The sequence below is a fragment of the Saimiri boliviensis genome, chromosome 1 (assembly GCF_048565385.1).
Source record: "Saimiri boliviensis isolate mSaiBol1 chromosome 1, mSaiBol1.pri, whole genome shotgun sequence".
NCBI classification, from domain to species: Eukaryota; Metazoa; Chordata; class Mammalia; order Primates; family Cebidae; genus Saimiri; species Saimiri boliviensis.
Window position 1 is genome coordinate 93,311,635 of NC_133449.1, and position 21,997 is coordinate 93,333,631.

General features: G+C 38.4%; 1 protein-coding gene across 4 annotated transcripts in view; it reads left to right on the forward strand.

Moving 5' to 3' along the window:
- Window positions 1–21,997, forward strand: part of ST6GAL2 (ST6 beta-galactoside alpha-2,6-sialyltransferase 2) — an 84,801-nt gene that overhangs the window by 56,253 nt on the left and 6,551 nt on the right. The window lies entirely within an intron of this gene.

Here is a 21,997-nt window from a genome sequence, read left to right on the forward strand (position 1 = left end):
TTGGACTTCTTAAATGGCAACTGATAGATCCTAGGGAGAATGTTTGAAAACACAGGAAATCAAGAATTTGAATTTCATGAATTTGCATTTTTCTCTGCCACTGCTGGTTTCTTAAGGCCAACACTTAGAGACTTTCTATTGGCCAGGTCTACGTTTTGTTCCCTGGAATCAAGTGAGCCCATTGCAGGGCTCACTTGATTCCAGGGAACAAAATGTAGACCTGCCTTTTGAGGCAGGTAAGGTAGGCATGTCTAGGAATCTGCAGCATCTTGAATCCACTATGCATGCCTGTTCACATAGCTTATGCCATGCTTGGCTATGGAGCTAGATCTGTGACCACAGGATAATGTGTTGTGTTGTAAGATTATGAGTGGGTATGCACTTTGATGAGACCAGTTCCAGTATCTCATTTAGCCCTCTTAACCAGAGTACAGCATCTTTCATCTACAGATGGGTTTTATACAAGAGGGCATCATACTGGGCCTACAGTTTTTTTCAGTCAAGCTTTCATCCTCAGAGTTTTTGGTTTTTACCCCATTTCTTTATGTTTTAGCTTATCACCCCATTTTTCTTTGATATTACCTGAGTAGGGTAATCTTAAGGAATATCATAGATCCTTTTGGCAATATGAAAATCTGTACAAGAACCACAGGGTATTGGTTTTGTCTTTAAAGAACTGTAAAGTTCTCTACCCCAATTTCAATGAATTTACAACCCTTTTTCCTTTCTTGGGCTATGCAGTTCTTCCCCATGAATAAAGAAAAGATTTGTAGAGATGACACTGGTTTGGTTAGGGATTCAGGACACACAGATATCCTGGATTGAAGTTTGCAGATTTTAGAGTGCGTTTTTGGTATCATAATGATGTGAAACATTTTACATATAACTTAAGAAAAAATTTACAATATGGCTGCATGTTATTTTCCTTAAGCTCCACTTTCTTCTCCCTTTTAAACTCATGCCTTTGACACTCTTTGTTTCCAAATCACTCTTTTGAAATCCTAAGTTCTTTATCTTTCATGTGGTTTCATAGGATCTTGTTGATTTAGGAAAGAAAGTATAATCTAGTTTGTCAGCAAAGGGTAAACAGGATAGAATAATGCCTGGACAGCATAATAGGATGTGACAGAAGTTTAATAATATCTTTTTCATGTCATCACCCTCTCATGGATTCATGTGGCTAATATTTGATTAGAGCAAAAGTTTTAAAGCACAGTTAGAGGGGCCTGTCAGATACACTTATTATCAACATGCCATTTAAAAACTTCAAGTTAAGGCCGGGCGCGGTGGCTCAAGCCTGTAATCCCAGCACTTTGGGAGGCCGAGGCGGGTGGATCACGAGGTCAAGAGATCGAGACCATCCTGGTCAACATGGTGAAACCCCGTCTCTACTAAAAATACTAAAAATTAGCTGAGCATGGTGGCGTGTGCCTGTAATCCCAGCTACTCAGGAGGCTGAGGCAGGAGAATTGCCTGAACCCAGGAGACGGAGGTTGCGGTGAGCCGAGATCGTGCCATTGCACTCCAGCCTGGGCAACAAGAGCGAAACTCTGTCTCAAAAAAAAAAAAAAAAAAAACTTCAAGTTAGTCATAACTGAAAAAAGCACTTTCCTATGTGTTTTTGTTCAAATAAATCATGCCATATAAAGCCAGCTTCTTTTTAAAGCTATTTACTGAGAATTTAAAGTTTCAGAAGCTGAAGTTTATCTTTAAGCCTTCTTTGACATGCAGAACAATGGGCTGCAGTTTGATGTCATTGCAAGAGGTTGAGGTTGCACAGGGTGGGCTGAGTTTGAATTCCCCTCTGCCACTTGCTGGCTTTCTGACCTTGGGCAAGTTACTTAATCCTCTGACCCTCAATATCCACAGAAGAGAAACGGAAATTCTAATACAACCTTTCCAAGGATGAGGTAGCCGGCCAGTTTACAATCATTATTTTTTTCTAGCACTGTACTGACCAATATGGCCACTTACATTTCAATTACTTAAAACTAAATAAGAGGAAACCTTTTACTTCTCAGTCTCACTAACCCCATCTCAAATTCTGAGTCCTGATGGCTACCATATCGGACACTGCAGAGGGAGAACATTTCCACTGTCCCAGAAAGTTACGTAGGACAGCACTGTCATTTTTGCTAGTCAGAAAAGAATGAAAACTAGCAAGTTGATAAGAAATCTCTCAGTTTTGATTGGGCAGGCTGTGCTCTGTTGGTAAGGGTTGGGGATGGGCAAGGATAGAAGAGGCAACAGAAGACATGGTCTGGTGTTGTTAAATTTATCTGTGGCCCTTGTGCCTTGTCATGGTGAAGCATGTGAGAACCCTCACCAAGGATGGGCGGTGGAGACAGCTTAGTAGAGTTCTGCTCAGCAAAACTCCAGCACCTTTTGATTACCCACGAGGCTGCAGTAGTCTTTGCCCCTCTTCTTTGATCTTGATCATAAATAGGCTGAGAGCCAGAATCTGTTTTATAATTTATCTGGCATCCTTAAATAGCAGTCAAATGATGTCACCCACATCTCAATCTGTCTGCTGTAAGAATTTTAAAAGTCAATGACGACCGTCTTTTTTTTTTTTTCTGTTATCAGAAAGTGTTCTCCAAATGCCCCCTTCGTGCTCTGAGGTCGTGTTGAGAAGGTATTGACTTATCGTCACAGCACTTTCTTGTTTCCAAGTGCTCTAACCTCCAGCGTCAGCTCCTGAACAAAAGAACCCATCGAAGAGCTGTTAGAAGGGATTAGAACATTTCAGCTTGCACAGTCCCATCTTCAGCTCTGGGTACACAGGTCAGCAGGATGGTCACCATCACAAAAGATCACCCTGGCAGTGTCCCTGGCCTCCTGTTGTTCTGATCCACAAAGGCCTGCCCTGGAGGTGAAACAGTGTGCACCAATTTCTGTACTGATGCCCTCACTAGATACAGATATAGACACATAGCTGCACACATGGTTGACCTCATACTTTTATTTTCCAGTATTTTTGGCTGAAACCTTTACTGATGTGTTCATCTTTACAGTCTCCCAAGCAATTACTTATATTTTGAAACCCTCTGATGTAGTTTGGATATTTGTCCCCACCTAGATCTCATGTTGAATTGTAATCCCCAGTTCACCTGGGCCCGGGGGGCAGGTGTTTGAATCATGGGGGCGGATCCTTCAGGGCTTGGTGCTATCTGCATGATAGTCAGTTCTGGTGAGATTTGGTTGTTTTCTGATTTCTTCTTCTTTTCGTTTTTTTGAGATGAAGTATAGCTCAGTCACCCAGGCTGTAGCGCCTTCATGACAGTGAGTTCTTGTGGGATTTGGTTATTTTCTGTTTTGATTTGTTTTGTTTTTTGATTTTGTTTTTGTTTTTTGTTTTTTGTTTTTGAGATGGAGTCTTGCTCTGTTACCCAGGCTGAAGTGCAGTGGCACAATCTTGGCTCACTGCAACCCCCATCTCCCGGGTTCCAGCAATTCTCCTGCCTCACTTTCCCAAGTAACTGGGAATCGAGATCCGGTTATTTGGGAGTGTGTGGCACTACCTCCCACCCTCTCTGTGTCTTGCTCCTGCTTTCAACATGTGAAGTGCCAACTCCGACTCTGCCTTCCACCATGAATAAAAGCTTCCTGAGGCCTCCTCAGAAGCAGATGCCAGCCCTGTGCTTCTTGAACAGCTTGCAGAACTGTGAGCCAACTCAGCCTCTTTTCATTATAATTTGCCCAGTCTCAGGTATTTTATTATAGCAGTGCAAGAACAGACTAACACCTCCACTGCATACATTTTCTTTATACATGCTTAGGAATCTGCATCTTTGAAATAGACTCTAAAAGTTGACTGTGTTGAACACAAAAAAACATTTCTTTGTATGGAGATTAGCCAGTGGCAGTTAGATTCCCAGGGAGATGTTACTGAGCCCTTTAAGTATAGCGCTATTGGTGCTATTAAAGGCCTTGTTACTGGGGCCTGAATTCTTCATATAGGTGAAAAGTGGGGAACAAGGAAGGGAAGGGTCGTCATCAAGTGGATATTAATTGCACACTTTCTGTGTGCCAGACACAGAACTGGGCCCCAGAAACCTGGGGGTGAAGAAACCAGACAAGGGTCCTGCCCACCCAAAACTTGCAGGACAGATGTAAATAAAATCGTTATAAAGTATGATAAGTCCAATGAAGGACAACAAAAGGATTCAATGGATGGTTAGTGTCTGTTTTGCCTGTCTTGTATTTCTGCTGTTAGCCTGATACATAGCAGATACAAAAAATAATTTTCAAAATTTAGCATGTATCAGAATCACACAGAAGGCTTGTGTGTTACTAAACCATTGCTGCACAGCAAAAGTTAGATACTAAAAAGAACAATAAGCATTTATTCTCTCACACAGTTTCCATGGATCAGTAATCTGGGATCCGATTGGTTGGATGATTCTGGCTCACAGTGTCTGATGGTTACAGTCAAATTGTCTGGATTAAGGCTGGATAATGTGTTTCCAAGATGGCTCACTTGCATAGCTGAGGGTAGGAGGTTTCAGTTCCTTACCACATGAACCTCTCTCCATAGCACTGCTTGGGCATCCTCACAACATGGCAGCTGGCTTCCAGTGAACAGGGGATCTGAGAAAGAGCAGGGAGGAAGGCACAATGTTTTTATGATGTCATAAGCTAACACATCTGCTACATTCTCTGTGTTACACAAGTCAGCACCATTGTTATGAGAGGAAACTACACAAAGACATGAATAATAGCAGGCACAGTCATTACTGAGTCAGTTTGGAGAGTGGCTGTCACAGTTTTGTAAACCAAATTACTGGGCCCACCTCCAGAGTTTTGAGTAGACGGAGGTTGTGAGAATTTGCATTTCTAACAAGTTCTCAAGTGATGGTGACACTGTTGGTCCTGGGGCATGCTTTGAGAACCATTCTTTAAGCTTTTTGGAATCTTAAGAATTTTAGAAATCTAGTCCACAGGCTTTGTACTGATGGGTGTACCAGCAAGGTGATATGCATTTAGCTCAACAGAAGGACACAACAGTGTTTAATGGCTACTAATCATGTACTTATTGCAATCTTTAGTCCCAAGTGGTATAATTATTTTTATTTGTGTTTAGTTAAAACAATATAATGTATTACTAAAAATATAACATTGTGATACACTTTTGTCTTTTGAAATTCTGTAACATTAAATCCTATATTTCAGCATTACTGGATGTTTTAACTACAAATATAATTATTCTTTTTGTTCCTTTGGAAGGCATAACTATAAAATTTACTCATTTTACTAATGAACTCAGTTTTTGTTCTTAAAACTTATTTTGAAATGAGATACATAACAATGTGGAATGTAAATGTTTTTCTCAAAAGTGGATTTTTATTTGTTCCTACCAAGTGCGGACCCAGATTCTTGGATATACTGATTAGTGGGATATAAGTTTGTAAAAAGCAAGCAAAGTTCCAACTCTCATTGATTTTAGAAAGTCATCCTCTCCCTAACACTTGGGCAGATGAAATTTGATGTGGTTGACTTCAATGTTTCTCCCTGTAAAATTTGTAACCCTCAAGGTGATGACATTAGGAGGTGGAATCATTGGGAGGTGATTAGGTCATTAAGGTGGAGCTGCCTTCAGGATAGGATTAATGCCCTTATAAAGGAGACCCCAGACGCTCATTTGCCTCTTCCACTGTGTGAAGATACAGCAGAAAGATGCCCATCAATGAACCAGTAAGTGGACCCTCACCAGACATTGAATCTGCTGCACATTATTCTTGGACTTTCAGGCCCCTAAATCTATGAGAAATAAATTATTGTCATTTATAAGCCACCCAGTTTTGGTGGTTTTTTGGTACAGCAGCCCAAATCAAATAAGACATTCAGCCAACTTACTCTCAAAAAGCATAACATACCTTTTGCACTTTCATCAGCAACCCCTAGCCCAATACCAGTAGTCTCCTTGATAGCTCATACATCACATGGTTGTGCCTTGTTGGATTAGCAATTCTGCGTGTGTGTGTGTGTGTGTGTGTGTGTGTGTGTGTGTGCATGTGTGTTTTCTGCTGGGAAAAGGAAAGCAATAAATAGTAAAGGGAAAAAGAGTATAGAAGCCACTTCTGTTCAGTGCGCCAGTCTGAATGTTTCTTGGTTAGTAGGCCTAGAGATATTGTGACGTCAGAATTGTCATTGATCCAGTACCCCATAGGCAGGGCCGAGCTTTTCCATGGGTGCTGTAAGAGCTGTGCATTATCATTTCCTATGAAGAAGGAAATCAGATTTCCTAGTGAAATCAGATTGGACAGAAATACTTAGTTTGTAACTAAATAAATTATTCCTATTTTATCTGAAAATAATAGGGCTTCCGTAGAGAGAAAGAACAATAATTTTCAGAATTTGAAGAACACATTGACCTAGCACTGAAGAAAGCAAAGTCTAAGAGCTTCTTCACTAAAAGTCATTTTATTGTTGGTAAAACACCTGATTTCAAAAAGTTTGTAATTCATGTACATAATTTATCAAATATAACAATTATTCTGTTTTATAAAGAAAATAGTAAGTGAATTCTAAAACATGTGAACAATTATTGACATACTATAAATACATTTTAATATTAAATTAGTTAAGTACTGTTTTTATTACATGTTTACTTCAATATTGATAAGATTCTTACTAATGGAAAAACCACATGGCAAAAATGGCAAAAACCACAATTACTCTTGTACTAACCTAGTACAGTTTGAAGTCAGGTCATGTGATTCCTCCAGTTTTGTTCTTTTTACTCAAGATAGTTTTGGCTACCCTGGGTCATTCTACTGAATTGGTATTTTGTTATTACATATAAATTTTAAGATTGTTTTTCTGTTTCTATGAAGACTGTCATTGGTATTTTGATAGGATTTGTATTGAATTTCTAGATTGCTTTGAGTAGTATGGACATTTGAACAATATAGATTCTTCTAATCCGTGAAAATGGAATATATTTCCATATTTTTGGTGCCTCTTCAACTTGTTTCATGGATGTTTTATAGTTTTCATTATAGAGATCTTTCGCTTCATTGGTTAAGTTAATTCCTATGTATTTTATTTGTAGTTATCGTAAATGGGATTACTTTCTTGATTTCTATTTCAGATTGTTGATTGTTGGCATACAAAAATGCTACTGATTTTTGCATGTTGATTTTGTATCCTGCAACTTTACTGAATGTTTATCAGTTCTAATAGTTTTTTGGTGGAGTCTTTAGAGTTTTTCAAATATAAGATCATGTCATCTGCAAACAAGGATCATTTGACTGCTTCCATTCCGATTTGGATGCCCTTTCCTTCTTTCTCTTGCCTGATTGCTCCAGCTAGGACTTTCAATACTATGCTGAATAAGTGATGAAAGTGGGCATCCTTGCCATTTTCTAGATCATAGAAGAAAAGTTTTCAATTTTTTTCTATTCGGTACGATACTAGCTATGAATCTGTCATATCTGGCTTTTATTTTGTTGAATTATGTTCCTTTTATTCCCAGTATTTTGAAGATTTTTATTATGAAGGGATGTTGAATTTCATCAAATGCTTTTTCAGCAGCAATTGAAATGATCATGTTTTCTGTCCTTCATTTTGTTGATGTATCACATTGATTTGATTTGCATATGTTGAACCATCCTCACATCCCAGGGATAAATCCCACTTGGTTGTGATGAATGGTTTTTTTTAATATGTTGTTGAATTCAATTTCCCAGTATTGTGTTGAGGTTTTTTTAATCAATATTTATCAAAGATATTGGCCTGTGGTTTTCTTTTTTGATGTGTGTTTGTTTGTTGTTGTTGTTGTTGTTGTTGTTTTGTCTGGTTTTGGTATCAGGATGATACTGGGCTTATAGAATGCAGTTGGAATTACTCCCTCCTCCTTAATTTTTCAGAATGGTTTGAGTATTACTGGTGTTAGTTCTTCTTTAAATGTTTGGTAAAATTCAGCAGTAAGGCCATTGTATCCTGGGCTTTTCTTTGCTGAGAAACCTTATTACAGTTTTGATCTCATTACTTGTTATTGGTCTATTCAGGTTTTGGATTTCTTCATAATTCAATCTTGCCAGGTCATATGTGTCTAGGAATTTGTTCTTCTTTCTATGTTTTCCAATTTATTGGCATACAGTTGCTCATAGTAGCCTCTAATGATCCTTTGGATTTTTGTGACATCTGTTGTATTATGTCTCCTTTTTCATTTCTGACTTTATTTATCTGGGTCTTCTTTTTTGATCTTTGTTTGGCTAAAGATTTTTCAATTTTGTTTATCTTTTCAAAAAGCCAACTTTGTGTTCCATTGAGCTTTGTATCATTTTCTTAGTTTCAATTTCATTTATTTTGCTTGATCTTTATTATTTCTTCTACCAGTTTTGGTTTTGGTTTGCTCCTGCTTTTCTAGTTTTTAAAGATACACCATTTGGTTGGTTATTTGAAGTTGTTCTAATTTTTTATTTAGATTCTTATAGCTCTAAACTTTTCTCTTGGTACTACTTTTGCTTTATCTCATAGGTTGTGTTTTCATTATCATTTGTTTCAAGAAACTTTTAAATTTCCTTCTAAATTTCTTCACTGAACCGCTGGTCATTCAGTGAGATACTATTTTATTCTCATGTGTTTATGTGGTTTTCAAAATTCATCTTTTTAATTCCAAAATTATTCTTGTTAATTCAATTTTCTTCCATGGTGGTAAGAGAAGATACTTGATACAATTTCAGTTTTTTCAAATTTTTAAGAATTGTTTTGTGGCCTAATAGAGAGTCTGTCCTTGAGAATGATCCAGGTGCTGAGGAAAAGAATGTATATTCTGCAGCCATTGGATAAAACGTTCTGTAAATAATTATGGGCTCATTTGGTCTGTGATACAGATTAAGTCCAGTGTTTCTTTGTCGATTTTCTTTATGAAAATTGATTGTATGATCATTGATTGTACAATCTGTCCAATGCTGAAAGTGGGGTGTTAAAGTCTCCAGCTTTTATTGTTTTGGGGTTTTTCTCTCTTTAGCTCTAGTAATATTTGCATTATGGATCTGGGTGCTCCAATGTTGGGTCCAATATATGTTTATAGTTGCTATATCCTCTTGCTGAATTGACCCCTTCATCATTATACAGTGACCTACTTTGTCTTTTTTTATAGGTTTTTGGCCGGAAATCTAAGTTACCTGATACAAGTGAAACTACTACTGCTTTTTTTTTTTTTTTTTTTTTTTTTTTTGATGTGAGGGGGGTTCCATTAGCATGGAATATCTTTTTCTATCTCTTTATTTTCAGTCTATATGTGTCTTTATTGGTGAAGTGTGTTTCTTGTAGGCAATTGATCATTGGGTCTTATTTTGTTATTCATTCAGCCATTCTATGTCTTTTGATTGGAGAGTTTAGTCCATTTGCATTCAGTGTTATCTTGATAAGTAAGGACTTACTCCTGCCATTTTGTTGTTTTCTGATTGTTTTGCAGTCCCTTCTTCCTTCTTTATTTCCTTCTTCCTTTTAGTGAAAGTAATTTTCCTTTGTGTCTTCCTTTTAGTGAAGGTGGTATGTTTTAATTCATTGCTTTTTACTTTCGTGTATCTTGTATATTTTTCAACTTGAGGTTACCATGAGATTGGCAAATAATATCTTATAATCCATTATTTTAAACTGATGTCAACTTAACACTGATTGCATAAACAAAGAGAAAACTAATAAAAGTTCTACACTTTAATGTCGTCCTTCCACTTTTTTAGTTTTTGTTGTTTGTCTTCATGTCTTATTTTAATGTCTGTGTCTTGAAAAGTTCTTATAATTATTATTTTTGATCAGCTCATCTTCTAGTATTTCTACTCAAGATATGAGTAGTTTATAGGCTACAACTAAGTGTTAGAATATTTTGTGTTTTTCTGTGTAGTTACTATTAGTCAGTTTTATACCTTCAGATGATTTCTTATTGCTCATTAACAGTGTTTTCTTTCAGATTGAAGAATTCCCTAGCATTTCTTGTTGGATATGTCTAGTTTTGATGAAATTCCTCAGTTTCTGGGTGTCTTGCAAAGTATTTCTCCTTTATGTTTGAAGGATATTTTTGCTGGATATACTATTCTAGGATGAAAGTATATTTTTTTTCCTTCACCACTTTAAATATATCATGCCATTCTCTTCTGGCCTGTAAGATTTCCGCTGGGAAGTCTACTGCCAACCATATCGGAGCTCCACTGTATGTTATTAATATTTGTTTCTTTTCTCTTGCTGCTTTTAGGATCCTTTCTTTATCCCTGACCTTCAGTAGTTTGGTTATTAAATTTCTTGAGGTAGTCTTTTTCTAGTTAAATCTCCTTGGTGGTCTATAATCTTGTACTTGAATATTGGTATATTTCTCTAGGTTTTGGAAGTTTTCTGTTATTATCCCTTTGAATAAACTTTCTGCCCCTATCTCTTGCTCTACCTCCTATTTAAGACTAGTAACTCTTAGATTTGTCCTTTTGAGGCTATTTTCTAGATCCTGCAGGTGTATTTTATTCTTTCTTATTCTTTTCTCTTTTATCCCCTCTGACTATGTATAGCCTGCCTGCAAGCTCACTAATTCTTCCTTCTGCTTGAATAATTCTGCTATTAAGAGACTCTGATGCATTCCTTGGTATGTCAATTGCGTTTTTCAACTCTGGAATTTCTGCGTGATTGTGTTTAATTATTTCAATATCTTTGTTAAATTTGTGAGACAGGATTCTGAATTCCTTCTCTCTGTCATCTTGAATTTCATTGAGTTCCTTCAGGACAACTATTTTTAATCTGTCCAAAAGGTTACATATCTCTGTTTCTTGGGGACTGGTCACTAGTGCCCTATTTAATTTGTTTGATGGGGTCATTTTTCTAGATTGCTTTGAGGCTTGTGGATGTTTTCCAGTGTCTGGGCATTCAAGTGTTAGGAACTTATTGTAGTAGTCTTCACAGTCTGGGCTTGTTTGTACCCAACCTTTCTGAGAAGAATTTCCAGGTTTTTGAAGGGACTTGGATGCTATGATCTCACTTTTTGATTGCTTCAACTGTATCTGCATTAAGGGGCACCCCAAGCCCAGTAACACTGTGGCTCTTGCAGACTTATAGAGGTATTGCTTTGGTGGTCTTGGATAAGATCCAGACGAATTCTCTGGATTGCCAGGCAGAGAGTTGTTCTCTTACCTCACTTTCTCTCAGACAAACAGAGTCTTTCTCTCTGTGCTGAGCTGTCTAGAATGGGGACAAAAGCACCTCTGTGGCCACCATCACTAGGATTGTACTGGGTGAGATTTAAAGGCAACGTAGCACCTGATCTCACCTACGGCCCATGGTAACCATTGCCTGGCTACTGCCTGTGTTCACTCATTGTCCTAGGGGTCTACAATCAGCAAATGAAGCTAGAAAGCTTGTGTCCTTCCTTTCAGAGTATTGAGTTCCCTCTGACCTTAGTTGTGTCTTGAGATGCCATCTGGGAGCCAGGGCCTAGAATAGGAAACTTTAGTATCCTACCTGATGTTGTATTTAGTGAAGCTGACCTGGCACCCAAGCCACAAGACAAAGTCCTCCCCACTCTTCTCTCTACTTTTCACAAGCAGAGGAGTATCTCTCATGGCCACTACCAGCCCAGGCTCACAGTGAGTATTGCCTGGCTACCACTAATGTACCTTTAAGGCCCAAGGACTCCTCAGTCAGCTTGTGATAAATGTTAAATGCTACCAGACCTGGGATTCTTTTTGATTCTTTTTTCAAGGCAAGAGGGCTCCTATCTGGCCCAAGGCAGGTTGAAAAGTGCTGTGTGAGAGCCATGGCCTGCTCTGGCACCCCAAGAGCCTGCTTGGTGTTCTACCCCACTTTGCCCGAGCTGATACCTTTGCTGCAACAAAGTCCCCTTTACTCTTCCTTCTCCTTTTTTTAAGCAGGAGTCCCTCCCTGTAGCCACCACCACTGGGAAAATGTTGGGTGTCACTGAAGCCAACATGGCTTTGAGTCTCATCCAAGGCCCACAGTGAGTACTGCCTGACTCCCACTGCTGGTTATTCCAGACTCAACAGCTCCATAGTCAGCAGATGATGGATCTTGAGTCCTTACCTCCATGAAGCAGGCTCCCTTCTGGCTCAGCTGTATCTAGAAATGTCATCCAGGAGCTAGGGCCTCGAATGGGGCCCTCAGGACTCTGCCTGGTGCCCTATCCCACTGTGGCTGAGCTGGTATCCAAGGTGCAAGACAAAGGTCTCTTTAATTTTTATTCTCCTCTCCTCACAAAGAAGAAAGGAGCCTCTTCCAGATCTGCAGTCTGTGCTACCTGGAGTTGGGGGAAGAGTGGTACGAGCACTCCTTTGGCTGCCCTAGCTTGTGTCTAACTAGGTTGCATGCCTCCAAGTCCACTGGCTCTGAGCCCAGCACAACACTAGGACATGCCCAGGAATGGAAGTCCTGTGGCCTAGACTGCCTTCGAAGTTTATTTAGGACCCAGACGCAGGGTCCTAAATTTATTTAGCCCCTGGCGACGAGGCTTGCCAGAACTCAGGTTCTGACCACTGGGTTGGATGATTTGCCTTTGGCTAGGGCTAGTCTAAATGCTCCTTCCATGAGTAATGGCTGAGTTCTGCCCCATGTTGCTTTCTGCTGTGACAGAGCAGCACTGAGTTTCACTGCACAATCTCACAGTTGCTGCACTTTGCCTCCCACCAAGTGCACAGATTCTCCTCCCTGCTGACAGATGGAGGAGGCATGGTGTCGGCAAGGTAAGACTCTTTCCTGCCCTCTTCAGTGCTCCTTTCAGTGGTAAGAAGTTAAAACCAGGTACTGTGATCACTCACCTGATTTTTCATTCTTACAAGATGCTTTTTCACGTGGTTAGTTGTTGACTTTCGTGTTCCTGCTGGGAGGACAATTGGTGGAGGCTTCTATTCAGCCATCCTGCTCTGCCTCCCTATATCCTTATTAAAGTTTTAAAACTTATAATGTAAACTGAAGTTAGCCCTCTCAAATTTCTACATTAATATTTTTAAATCATATTTCCTATGTTTTTAACATCAGATTTGTGTTATTACTGAGCAACTTCACCTGACAAAATATTCTGAAGAATCATGAGAGTTGAATATTTACTGCAATGAAACATGGAAACCTGACTCAAAGTTGCATATCGATTACTGATCATTATTTTTCAAAACATTTAAAACATAACTTGGCAAATCGTTTTGACTTTTGGTATCAAGGTCATTACCTTGGAATTCAGTAAAAGCCTGACTAGCTTTTTAAGAAATCCCATTTTAGTAACATATGTAAGGCTGAGGAGGTTTAGAGTTACTATTTATCCTCACATAAGCATGTGTCCAAAGCTTTCACTAAACCTTAATGAAGAGAATGACTCTGCCTTCCTTCATTAGTTTTTCTTTGCAACTTTTAAAAATAATCTAGAACTTTGCAGCCCTTATAAAAAGAAAGAAAATAACAACATAAGTGAATGTTTATACATTTTTTTAAAACACCAAATAACTCCACCCTACTTTCTGGTACTGCCATTGTGAACTTACTGTAGTGTACATCCTTCCAAATCTTGACCACATCTAGATCTTAACATTGCTGTAATGCGCAAGGCTCCCTCACTGTGAAGCACCACAGCACAGCACACAGTGTACTCTGAATGAATGAACAAATGAATGAATGGGAGCCTGTGATTTATGTCATCTTATAGACTCTCACCTTTGATTTAACTGGTCTCATATGCAGAAGGGTGGCCACCCTCCTGGCATGCCACTTTACATGTGCACTGTAGGTAAGACCTTAGATTCTACAGAGACCAGAATCAAATCTTGGCCCTGTCACGGAATAGCCATATGACCTCGAACAAGTTACTTAGCATCTCTAAACCCCAGTTCCATCACCTATAAAATGAAGATACTGATAGTACCTTTAACTTTGAATTATCATGTGCCTAAGCACAATAACTAATATTTATTGATTACTGTTATTGTAATGTGTGTCATCTAAAAATTTATGCTAGGTCAAATAAGACTCTTTCCCAAACAGAAAAGGACTGTTCTTTCATTAAGATCTGTAATCAAGGTGAAAATAAACTTTTGTTTTCTTTGCTATTATAGAGATCATATAATTAAATCAAACAGGTATATCATAATGTATACCTTTGTTTAGTTTTTGAGTATTCCAGTTGTTTCAGAGTGCTTGATATTATCAAACAATTATGTTAACAAGTCATTACTATACTTATGTATTGATATGTACTACAGTATGTGCAGTATGTGACTATATAGATTTTTCCTTAAACTATTTCCTTAAGATAAATTCTCAGGAGTATTAGTGCCAGTGCAAAGGGTATGACATTCTGGTGATTATTGATAAGAGCTGATATGTTCCTTTCGTAAGAATTATGTAGTTGAGTTTCTAATTAGACTCCATATTTGTCCTCTGTGTTCACAGAAGAAAGTATACTAGTAGACTTATTGGATTGTATTACATGTACCATCTCCTTCTCTAGAGAAGCAATAAAGGAACTCATACACCTATTATTGGACTGCACATGTATTTTTAAAACTAAAAAGATGTAACATGAATCAGGGTAATTTAGATGATCCATAAGGACTTGTTTCTTTGGAACAACTTCTCCATCTCATTAGCTTCCTTACACTCAGCCCATTGGGAGCTACTTGCTCACATATGAGGAGCATTTCTCTCTTTCATCCCTGGTTGGATACTAGAGATTTTATCTTGTTATTCAGTGCAGTGAAGGCATTTTGACTGTGCTGTAGCCTGACTGAGGATAAGGAATAATTTACCTGGAGTCCTGCAGCTTCTATTTAGCCCACCTAATGACATATTTTTATAGGTGAGTGATCTCACCTGGGGTCCTCAAGCATGGCTGGATGGGTTTGCCACCTGCATGCAGTAAGGCATCCAGGCACACTAGCAGTCACCAGCCTCGCCCACCCCAGCTCCCAGCCTGAGTGCTGACAGGCAGACAGGCCTTGTAGCCAGGGGCTCTGCCCAACATACACACAGATGTGGAATTCCTTTATAATGTACAATTGCCAATTATTTTTATTGCAGAAGCTACCAACACCCCAATCCTGCCTTTTTTTAAAAAAGCAATCACTGCTCATAATATTATAGATAATACTTCTGAAGTTTACAGGTGCAAAAACTGTGATTTCAGGCTAATTTATATATTCACAAGAATAATAGGCTTAAAAACATGTCATAACTTCTTTCTTTTTCATTTTATATTGCCTTCTGGAATCTCATTTTTCAAGATATCACCCAAACACAGAACATAAACACAAAATAAAAAGCTACTTAACATCTATATTTAGGATTGCATAAAATGTGTCACACTTTTGTTAGTTAGGAGCAACTTTTTGTATTTTCCTGTAATAATGAATTCTGAGTGTGTGATAACAACAAATAATGCAGTGTAAATGAGCTAAAAATTGACCTTCCAGTATTATTCTTATATTATACTATTTTGTTTAGGGTGGTAAAGTCTTCTTAAATTACATCAGGTTCAAATTTCCAAACCATCTTTTAGTTAGAAATATTTTTTAGAACTGCCACTTAAAAAGTCACTTTTATCTCTTTAAGAATCTCAAGTGAAGCTCTCATTATTTTTCTTTTTATGATTGAATTTAAGGACAAACCGAAAAACAGCTGCTAGAGTTTTATTAACCTGGCATATTTAGTACACTTAGCCTTTCACCCTCACCCCTCATTCAGAAAAGTGTTCTGCAGTGTTCCTTGGTGACTCTTAGAAACTGCTAATTTATTTCATGTGTGTGTTTTCTTCAAGTGTTTATTAGAATTGATTTCACCTGGTAGTTTTCCTGTTACTTGTATTATGTTCTGTTTTATATCTATAGCTCATCTTGCTATTTAATGAAAGGCTATTTTCATGGAAGAGAAAATTTTATTATTCTCAATGATTTGGAATGTTATTTTAAATATTCTACCAAGTAAAAAGCAAGATAGTTTTGGCATAGCCACAGTTAAGCTAAATGCTAAATGATTATGATAGACTCTGATAACACATCAAATATATCTATATGCTAAGTAAAGATTTACTTTAAGTCTCAGTCATCTAGAATTTGTGATAATCTGAACGTGTGTTAAAGTTTGCCTTTCATTCAGGTTTTGGAGCAAATAAGTAAGTGTCCATTCTGCCTATTATGCTGAATAATATAACATGATATTTTATCAAGAGCAGGAGAAATGCTTTTCAATTGGTTTGATAATTATCTTGCATTATACACCATTTAAAAGCATACAATTTGGCACATGAATGCCTCTTGAGTCATAATTGCCTAGAAAATACTAATACTTATTTTCTTCAAATGAATCCCTCATATGGACTCATTTGTAAAAACTGGCAGTGCAAGAAACTTAACGTTAATTCTGTTTAAAGATTCTAAACAGCTGGCTCCATGCCCATTTGATTGGCTTGGAAAAATACATTTAAAAGTGTCCAAATTTTGATCTGCCTATCAAAAAATCCAAGCTCATGTTGAAAGTAGTAAAAATTTTATTAGTGATTAAAGTAGTTAATTTTTTATAGTCCTCAAACAAAATTACTTAACATAAAAGTTTCTTAAATGCTTTTTAAAAGCTGTCCCTTACTGAATTGCATGTTATTAGATGATTTGCATTCTTCTTGCATTTTAGGTAGACATGACCAGACATAAGAGAGGAAATTAAAAAAGAATCAATAACATTTTTAGCATAACCAGATGTGAATTCCCCACATCAGTCTGGCATGGAGAAATGATTATGAAGTAATGCAGTACTTTGAATTTGTGCATATATGGTATCTGGGCAGAAAAGACAACACAGCTAGTTTGACTCTTATCCTCAGGAACGCCTGCTTATAAGACAGGCCCTTGCCTGATTTCTGGGAACTTGGATTTTTTGGGAAGATTCCCACCTCTCTAACTGATAAGAGTGGTTCACTATGTGTGTACTGTTTATGCAACAAATGTGGTTTATGCTAAACACTTGCTTTCCTTCTGAGAGTCTGCAATTTTAGTGCATGCCAGGCAGAGACTGCTGACATGACCGGTTTCAAATAAAAACACTGAGTACTGAGTCTCTAAAAAGCTTCCCTGGTTGGCATCATTTCATTTGTCTTGTCTCCATTATTTCTGGCTGCTGTAACAAATACTGTAGACTGGATGTCTTAAACAACAGAAATTTCTCTCCCATGGTTCTGGAGGCAAGAAGTTAGAGATCCAGCACTGGTCAGTTTGGCTCCAGTTGTGGATTCTCTTCCTGGTTCAGAGATGGAGGCTTCTTGCTGCTTCCACATGTGGTGTTTTTGCAGAGAGAGATCATCTCCACAACATCCTTTCTTACAAAGGCGCTAATCCCATTCATGAGGGCTCTACTCACGTGACCTAATCCCTTCCCAAGGCCTCACTTCCTAATACCATCATATTCAGCATTAGGAAGTATCTCAACCTATGAGTGGGGGATGGAGACACATTCGGTTCACAGCAGTTGTCTCAACTCATTGCTGGGGGAAATTTAGTCTCTATGCCACTCCCTAGCAGAGGATTCTTGAAGCTCCACGAGGTTTCCCCTGGACTTTTTATCCTGTGTGCCTCTTCCTTGTGCTGATTTTGTTTTGTATCATTTTGTATAAGTCATCATCATGAGTAAAACTCTGCTAGATTCTGGGTCTTTCTATTGAATCATTGAACCTAGGGACGGGTGGTGACTCAGAGTTCATTTGAGAGCTGTGTGCTATTGATAGTCATTTGTGAATAACAAGGCTCAGCATCAGGGCATTGCAGAAGAGATCTGGTGGTAGCACATAAACATTTTTCTCAGTATGACGTTTAGGATACTTGCTTCAAGTTGTCCTAAGAATGGTCTTGGGCTTTCTACCTGTTTTTAAATTTAAAGGTGAAATCTTTAGTTTTGTTTAATTTTGTTATGATTTTAAAGAAAGGCGCTCTAAATCTCTGGTGATTAGTGCCGTAGTCAGCTTGATAGTTGTTGAATTTAATTGAGGAGGCCTCCAACAGCACTTAAAGACTCTATTCTTCCCTAATCCTGTTCCAGTCCTGCCTGCCTGCAGTATCTACTCCCCACATACCCCATTCTCTAACGCAGATACCCTGAACTATGTAAAAGCTATTATTGTGTATGTCCAAACATTGACATCTACCTATGTATCTTACTTTTTGCAAAGTATGAAGAAATGTATTCTTCAGGTGTTTGTGTAGTGCTAAGTATTACTGTTAACTCTTAGGAAAATTGATGTGTAGATGGAATCAAATTTAATAATAATAATATTATTATTATATAATATTTATTATATGGCAGAGTCTGAATCTAAACTCAAATTTATGTATAACAGCAGCCTTAAAGAAAATTAAAAGGCAAAGTATGCGTATGCTAAATGAATTGATCATGCTGTCTGAAAAAAAAAAGTTAAAATATTAAAGAATATTCTACGTCTTTGGCACCATAAATCTCCTTTTCTACCTTTCACATTACACGATTAGTTTTACTTTTTATTACTAGGTTTTTTTGTTTGTTTGTTTTTTGAGACAGAATGTTACTCTGTCACTCAGGCTGGACTGCAGTGCAGTGGCACAGTCACGGCTAACTGCAGCCTCAACCTCTGGGCTGAGGTGACCCTGCCACCACAGCCTCGAGTAGCTGGAACCACAGAGGCAGGGCACCATGCCTGGCTGGTATTTTTGTAATTTTTTTTGTAGAGATGGGGTTTCACCATTTTGTTCAGGCTGGTCTCAAACTCCTGGGTTCAAGTGATCCACCTGCTTTGGCCTCCCAAAGTACTCGGATTACAAGCATGAGCAACTGCACACCCTGCTCCACAGTGAGTTTTAAATTAACTTTTTCCTTTTTTTTGAAGATGCCTCCATACCAATTCGAATATCAATGGCTGTAGCTGGCTGCCACTTAAACACTAGGGTAGATTCCACTGTTACTTAAATTTTACGATGCTTCAAGCCATGGTTCATAGTTTCAGAAAGACACAGCTTCATGAGACTGCAAAACAAGGTGGAGAAATCATTGTCGCTGAATCTCTATCGGATAGGCAAAGATCAGGAAGAACTGTACAGAAAACTCAGGACAAACACCCACTCTCTTAGCATCTATTGGCTTTTAATTTGGACTGTCATGAGCTAACTGACAAATTCCTCTGTTTCTGAAGCTGAAAAGTTATTTTTAAACATAGAGTACTTATATAAGAAAATACTAAAAGTGTACCTATTTACATATATTGAAAGCATACTATTTGCATAGTCTTATGACAAAATCTATATTGTATCTTTAGCAGATAATGTCATTTAAGATGTAACAGTTAACTAGCAGCAGGGGTAAAATTTTCCTCTAGAGAAACAATCAGATTCACACATTTGATATCTCTTTGAGTGCAAGAGGATAGCAAGGATGTGTAGGAAAACTCCTGAAGGTTACTTGGATTTGGTAGCAGTTCAAATCTAGATTAGCTGTCAACATGCAGAATGTCTTGCTACCTATGAGACAACTTAGAAATTCCTCAGCAGTTCTCAAAGAATATGTGTGTTAGAACAATCTGGTCCTTAAAACATGGAGAGTAGACCAGCACTGGTCCAGGAACATGTGTTACTGGTCTACAACTAGATTAATGTAGAAATTGGAAGTATTTAGACACCTGATAGCAATTTCACATAGGCATGGCATCCAAATAGGTGATCATTTTTCTCGTAATTGCTCCTTAACGGTGTTTTACAAAAGTTTAGGTCTGTGGTAGGTGGGAATTTTTTTCTAAATGTCCTGTCACCTAAACAGAATGCCTGTTAAAAATTCAGATTCCTGGACCCCAACACAAACCAATGGAATCTGAATTTCTGGAAATGAAGACAAGTCCCAGGAACCTGCATTTGGTCAAGCTGCCTGTGTCATTCTTTTTCATGCTGAACTTTGAGGACTACTGCTTTATGCGGAGGACCACCTGCATGACTGACATAGTCCCCTAAGTGTAAGATTGGCTTTTGAAAACCATCCAGTTTAAGAACCAGAGTTGCAAAAGTCACAGCTCCAACAGAACTGACTCCAGTCCTTACGGATACCATTGTATTATTAGCTTATAGAAATCTCCAGTAGCAAAGACCTGTGGTTTCTGGGTACACTTCCACTGCTAGGTCATACAATGACTTTGTGCAAAAGATACCCTTGAAGCCACCCCCCTGCCATGTGCATGGAAGGTGTTGTAATAAATATATTGATTAATGATGCCCATGATGAAGTCCACCCCCTTCAACATGGCTCCTTGTGCAGAGCTGGCAGAGCAGATAGTCATGCCCAGGTGAAGGGGAGCCCCCAGGGCTGGGCAATGTGCAGCAACTTGGTCTGTAGCCCCCCCTTAGAAAACATGAAGCTGTCCTCAGACACAGGCTCTGGGAAAACTTCAACCCTCAGAGAACATTCACACCAGAGTGTGTCTTGTTTGTTTAGGTTTGTGGGGTTTTTGTTTTCTTTTGTTTTGAGACAGTCTTACTCTGTCGCCCAGGCTGGAGTGCAGTGGCGCAATCTCAGCTGACTTCAACCTCTGCCTTCCATATTCAAGTGATTCTCCTGCCTCAGCTTCCCAGGTAGCTAGGATTACAGGCGCATGCCACCCCCCACTAATTTTTTGTATTTTTCGTAGAAACGTGATTTCACCATGTTGGCAAGTGACTGGAAATAAAAGAGTTTATTTCTCCATGGGCAGATAGCTTTCTCTTTCACCATGTGAATTCCTGGTATATGATTTTATACAGGGGAGAAGAAATGTTTGAGAGCAGTCATTACTAACCAGAAGGTAGATTTTTGATCACCTGCATTGCATGTTTCTGCACTGCTGCCCGCACCCCGAGCGAGCATCACAATGCTTTAGACTGACCTAAGGGAGGGGCAGCAGACAGGTAGCCACTCTGTCTTAAAACAAAGTAAGGAAACTGGTAGGAAGGAACTGGGAGACAAACAAGAGGAATTGACCCAGTAACTTGAGGTTCTAACCATTGCTTTTGAGAGCAACTTTACTTCATAGAATTTGAACTGCATAATCGGCTTCTCTTTGTTAAAAATGTGTTTTACTCTCAGCTATGATACTGTATTATGACTCTGACATCTTCTACACAGGCTATTCTTGCTGTCCCTGGAGCAGTATCCCTTCTCCTGTTTCCTTCTACCCCTTGTCCACCAGGCAGCCCCTTCAGCTTCAGGCTTCTCCTCCTTTGGGCAGCCTTTCTGGATCCCCTTGGCAAAATTAAGCCCCTTCTCTCTTCTCTCCCAGTGTTCCTTTTGCAGGGCTCCACTGGGATGGGATTTTTGTGTTGCACACGTGGTTAATTAACTAGGGAATATTACTGTCATCTTCAGATAAATGTTGGCTATAACGGGAATAACTGTGCTCCTTTATATTTTTTGTAACAAGGGATATCCCTTTCAGAAAAGAGATAAGCATTCTTTTTTAACTTTCAAGTTAATAGTGGCACTGGTGGTGTTAAGAAAAGAAAGAAAGCCATTAACATAGATCAAGAATAAAACTTACTCCATGATTAGCTGTTATAGCTGTTTATTTGAAACATTAAAAAATTAAAACTTTAACACGGATAATGCAGTGAGAAAAACAATTTTGTTAATATGAATCTAAACTCTGTGTCCCTCTAACTCCATTTTTTTTCCATTCAGACAACTACGGTATTTTATAATAGCTGATCCATTGTACAGCTTAGTGTTACAACTTTTCAAACAACTGTTTCATAGTCAACTGATATTCAAGCAACTATTTTATAATCCAGTTTTTATACCATTTGTTTCTTTGGAACATAACAGTCCCACCATTGTAAACCAGATGAGACATGTGTATAGAATGTGATACAGGAGACTCTCATTTGAGGGTTGCAAATCTGTCCTTCACTAGAGTGTGATTTCCTTAAGTTCATGGACTTCTTTTCATCTCTCCTTACTGGATCCACAGTGATAAACTGAATGAGCAAATATATAAATATACTATTACATTTTCATATGCCCCCATACTCCCTGAACT